Genomic DNA, 5,912 nt, shown 5'->3' on the forward strand with positions numbered 1-5,912 from the left:
AGATGCTCTAATTCTCTCATTAGACAATGTGTCTAATTCCTTGATAGTAGATTCCGGAGCTTCATTCCATGCGACACCACACAAGCAACATTTCCAAGACTACACCAAAGGTAATTTTGGGTATGTATACTTGGGAGATGATGAAGCTTGTGAGATTGTCGGCAAAGGTACATTTTCTGTCAAAACTGCTAACGGAAATGAATGGAAGCTTAAAGATGTTAGGCATGTTTCTTCTCTTCGCAAAAATTTGATCTCTACAGGACAATTGGACGATGAAGGTCACAACATTGCATTCGGAAACAAACGGTGGAAGATCTCAAAGGGATCTTTGGTGGTTGCCAAGGGTGAAAAAGTCGGTACACTTTACTTGTGTACTGTTAGCACGCAACCTTCAGCTTATGCAGCAACTACAAAAGTTGACAGTGCGGTGTGGCACTACCGACTTGGGCATATGAGTGCCAAAGGAATGCAAATCCTTCAAACAAAGAAGCTTCTACCAGGTTTGAAAGAAGTGGACTTAGAGTTCTGTGAAGATTGTGTTTATGGTAAACAAAAGAGGGTAACATTTCAAAAATCAGGAAATGAAAGAAAAAATAAAAAACTTGAGTTGGTTCATTCTGATGTTTGGGGTCCTGCAAGTACACCATCACTTGGTGGCTCATTGTACTATGTAACATTCATAGACGATGCGACTAGAAAAACATGGGTTTATGTCATGAAGAATAAATCCGATGTATTTTCCATATTTCAAAGGTGGAAAGCCTTTGTGGAGAATGAAACAGGTACCAAGGTTAAATGCCTCAGATCCGACAATGGAGGCGAATATTGCAGCCAAGCTTTTGAAAGCTTTTGTGCTAGCAATGGCATTCGGAGGCAAAGGACAACCCCAAGGACACCTCAACAAAATGGGATTTCGGAAAGGATGAACAGGACAATCATGGAACGAGCACGAAGCATGTGGCTACATGCAGGCCTACCGCTTGAGCTTTGGGCAGAAGCTGTAAGTACGTCTGTGTACTTAATCAATCGGTCACCCTCAACGGCATTGGATGGGGGAGTTCCAGAAGAGGCATGGACAGGTAAACCGGTGAATTATGCATTTCTCAAAGTGTTTGGGTGTGAGGCTTTCATGCACATAGATAGAATCCTAAGATCAAAGTTAGATGCAAAGTCCAAAAAGTGTTTCTTCATTGGCTATGGAGAAGGAGACTTTGGGTATCGCCTATGGAATCCTGAAGATGGTAAAATCTTAAGGAGTAGGGATGTAATTTTTAACGAACAAAATATGTACAAAGATTACTTGGAACGAAAACAAACAAAAGAAACAAGTGATGAGTACATGGAGCTTGAGGACGGTGAAGACTCAAGGACTGCAAACGGTGACAATGTGCAACAACGTCAACCAAATGAGGAGCCTCAACCTATTCCCCGAAGATCTACAAGAGCAAGTAGACCTCCAGAAAGGTTTGTTCCTTCCTTCAACCATCTCTTGATCTCAAATGCTGGAGATCCGGAATCATATGAAGAAGCTATGCAACATGAATCCAAAGAAGAATGGACGAAGAGCATGCAAGTGGAGATGGACTCACTACATCGCAACCAAACATGGGAGTTGGTTGAGTTGCCTAAAGGTAAGCGGGCACTTCAAAACAAATGGGTGTACAAGCTAAAGGAAGAAGAAGCTGGGAAGAAAAGGTACAAGTTTAGGCTTGTGGTAAAAGGTTTTTCTTAAAAAGAAAGGCATTGACTTCAATGAAATATTTTCTCATGTTGTAAAAATGAACTCAATTAGGCTTGTCTTAAGCCTTGTGGCTGCTCATGATCTAAATCTCGAGCAAATGGATGTAAATACGGCATTCCCTCACGGTGACTTAGAGGAGGAAATCTATATGCTTCAACCAAAGGGGTATGAAGTAAAAGATAAGGAGAAAATGGTTTGCAGATTAAAGAAGAGCTTGTATGGTTTAAAGCAAGCATCAAAACAATGGTACTTGAAGTTTGATCGATGGATGTTGGATCATGGATTCACAAGATGCAACTTGGAGCACTGCGTCTACACGGAGAATTTGGGAGATGGGAAATTCATCATCCTAATGTTGTATGTTGATGACATGTTGATTGCAAGTGCTAACATGCAGGACATCAAAGACCTAAAAGAGGAGCTGTCCAAATCTTTTTCAATGAAAGATTTAGGTGCTGCAAAGAGGATACTTGATATGAAAATATCAAGGGACAGGATGAAGAAGACAATAAAGCTATCTCAAGAAGATTACATCAAGAAGGTACTAGAAAGGTTTGCAATGCAAAATGCAAAACCAGTTTCTACACCTTTGGCTGGTCATTTTAAACTAACGAAGGATATGTGTCCAAAGACACAAGAGGAGATAGCCTATATGTCTAAAGTTCCATATGCTGCAGCGGTAGGTTCTCTAATGTATGCTATGGTCTGGACAAGGCCAGACATTGCACATGCAGTGGGAGTTGTGAGTAGGTTCATGGACAACCCAGGTAAAGAGCATTGGCAAGCTGTGAAGTGGATACTTAGGTATCTAAAAGGGACAACAACAAATGCTTTGTATTTTGGAGGAATTGATATTTTTCTAGAAGGGTATGCTGATGCAGATATGGTAGGTGACAAAGATACTCGAAGGAGCACTATTGGCTATGTGTTCACGGTTGGAGACACAGCAGTAAGCTGGGCTTCAAAGCTGTAGAAAGTGGTTTCACTTTCTACCACGGAAGCAGAGTATGTGGCAATGACGGAGGCAAGCAAAGAAATTCTGTGGCTTCACAGATTCTTAGAAGAGCTTGGATTCAAACAAGACAATTGTGTCTTGTACAGTGATAGCCAAAGCGCTATCCATCTTGCGAAGAACTCAACCTTTCATTCAAGGACAAAGCACATTGAGGTGAGATATCACTTCATACGCACTCTTTTGGAAGAGGGACAACTAAAGCTAGGAAAGGTACATACAAGTGAAAATCCTGCAGACATGTTTACAAAGGTGGTCAACAAGGAGAAGTTGAGCTTTTGCTCATCTTCAATCGGCATTCAAGGATAAGAAGCCAGAATGGAAAGCAATCACAAGTTTGGTTTGGAGATCAGTCTCCAAGTGGGAGATTGTTAAGTATGGAGCCTGATTTACCCTTGTAATTTTCTGTGGTAAAAGCGCACATTTGTAAGGCCCCCATTATGAGGAGAAGCCATCGTGCGTGAAGGAAAATTACTCACCGGAAACCAAAATTTTCACGGACAAGAATTAGGGGCAACTTTAGAGGCCTCGGGGGCGGAGGCCCCCGAGACTTTTTTTTTTGCAGGATTATTATGGCCGACGGCGGCCGAAAATGTTACCATATACATGTGGTAGTGATGTGTGTGAACACACTAGGACCGCCGGGGCATTTTTTCCCTCTTTAGGAGGTTTTTTCCCCCGTGCATTGTATATACGCCCATCACTCTAGGGCTAACTATCTTTCCATTGCACACTAAGTAACACACTCTCTATTGTGTGCCTTGAGCTTCCTTCGTCTTCTCCAAGCTGTGTGTGTTTCTCTGCAACCCTAATTCCAACAATTGGTATCAGAGCAGGTCACGTCCTCCCGGGCTTAGTCGCCAGCTGCTCCAGCACACGCCTGCTCACTTTCTCATTTCGGGCTCATTTCGGCCTCCGTTTCCACTACAGACAGTACTGCACAGGCTATTTCGTCACTTTGTGCAGATTTTATGTCACTGCCGCATAACAGGTGCCTTATAGTCTTCTACGGTTTGTGCTATATAGCACAAGTTGTTCCCGCTCCATTTCTCCTATTTTCGGGCAGTTTTCACATCAGGTGCAGCATTTACCATGGCTGACAACAACAACACAGATGTGTTCAAGATGTTTGCTACTGAGGACAGGTTGGATGGGGACAATTACCCTATGTGGGCTTATATGATGCAACATGTTCTTGTGTCAAAAGGTGTTTGGAACATTGTGCAGGGCATTGATGTATGTCCTGGTTCTGAAGATGTAGGCGATGTTGAGGATGTTACAGGTATTGCTGCAAGGATTGCAGCTGTTAGAGTTGTTTTGCCTACAGTAGAACAAGCTCGTTGGGATGTTAAGGATGCGTAGGCTCATGCATTGATTGCGTTGTCTGTGAAGCGCACCATTATTCCTCACATCCGTTCAGCAAAATCTGCAAAACAGGCTTGGGATATTCTAGCAGGTCTTTATGCAAGCCGCAATGAGGCTAAAATTGCTTTGCTGCGTAAAGAGCTAGAGTCGAAGATTATGCATGAGGAAGATGATATGGACACTTTCCTTGCTAGTGTCAAGGATATCAATGAGCAACTCATTTCTGCAGGTGAAGTCATTTCGGACAGTTCCCTTGTGCAGACTGTTCTTGATGCCTTACCAGATTCCTACCAGACTTTTGCTAGTACTTGGAGACTGATGACCCAAGGAAATCCTGAAGTTGTCAAGTTTGATGCATTATGCACATTGCTGTTGCAAGAGTCACTTTCTAGAAAAAACAGGACTAGGCAGCGTGCAGTTGAACAGGCTTTTATTGCTTCTCAAAGAAAGGGTGGTAACAGTAATAGGGCCACTTCTTATGGTTCTGCTGTGAGTGGCAAAAATTCTGTTCCTAATGCTTCTGGTGGCAGCACTTCGTCTGGCAATTCTGGTGACAAGGGCAAAAAGAAGATGCGTTGCCATTATTGTAAAGCCAATGATCACTTGATCAAGTCGTGTCCTAAGTTGAAGGCCAAAGAGGCTAAGAAGAAAGAGGGTGGTTCCACTGCAAATGCTGGTTCCACTACAAATGCAGCCATTGTTGAGTCTTCTGTGAAAGGAGATTGTGATGCTGATGTTGATGCAGAATGGGCTTTTAGCGCAGAGTGCACTTACAATCCTGCTGTCCATGATGCATGCTTGTCAGTTGCTACAGATTCACATGTGTGGTATTTCGACAGTGGTGCTACAAAGCACATTACCTCACATCGTGAATTGTTTACCTCTCTCGAGTCTGTCCCTCATGGGAATTCAGTCACTTGTGCCAACAACGCCTCTTATCCAGTTCAGGGAGTTGGAAAGATTGTGCTCACTACTGCTAATGGCAGTTCCTTCACACTTGTTGATGCACTTTATGTACCTGGGATCAAGAAGAATCTCTTGTCTGTATCCGCACTTGCTAGACTTGGACTTGTAGTCAAATTTGTGGATGACAGATGTACAGTTCATGATCTCAGTTTTGGTGATGAAATTGTTGCATCTGGGCTTTTGTGCCGTGGGCTGTATAAGCTCACTTTGTATGACAAGTGTGGACAAAATTTTGCAAATGCTGTTGCAGATTCAAGGGCTATTTCAGATGCAAAACTTTGGCATGCACGTTTTGGTCATCTGAATTTTGCCAGTTTGCTGCGTTTGCAGAAATCTGATATGGTTGCTTCTTTGCCGCCTCTTGAAGCACCTGTCAAACATGTTTGTGAAGGCTGTATTCTGGGTAAAATGCAACGTTCTAAGTTTCCAAAGGATGGTTCAGTTAGGGCCACATGCAGGTTGCAGCTTGTGCATAGTGATGTTTGTGGGCCCATGCAAACTCCGTCCTTGGGCAATTACCTGTACTTCGTGACTTTCATTGATGATTACTCCAGGCATGCATGGGTATTTCCGCTTAAAGCGAAGTCCGAAGTTTTTATGTGCTTCAAACAATTTTTGGCTATGGCTGAAAATGTCTCAAAATGTACTATGGGCACCCTCCGTTCCGATCGAGGGGGGGAGTATATGTCTCATGAATTTAATGCATTTCTGGCTAGTCGTGGGATAAAACACCAATGTACAGTACCTTATCCACCTCAGCAAAATGGTGTTGCTGACAGGAAAAACAGGTCACTAACGGAAATGGCACAATGTATGGTCAAAAGTCAA

This window comes from Adiantum capillus-veneris, chromosome 8, assembly GCF_014529385.1.
Source record: "Adiantum capillus-veneris isolate H3 chromosome 8, ASM1452938v2, whole genome shotgun sequence".
Taxonomy (NCBI): Eukaryota; Viridiplantae; Streptophyta; class Polypodiopsida; order Polypodiales; family Pteridaceae; genus Adiantum; species Adiantum capillus-veneris.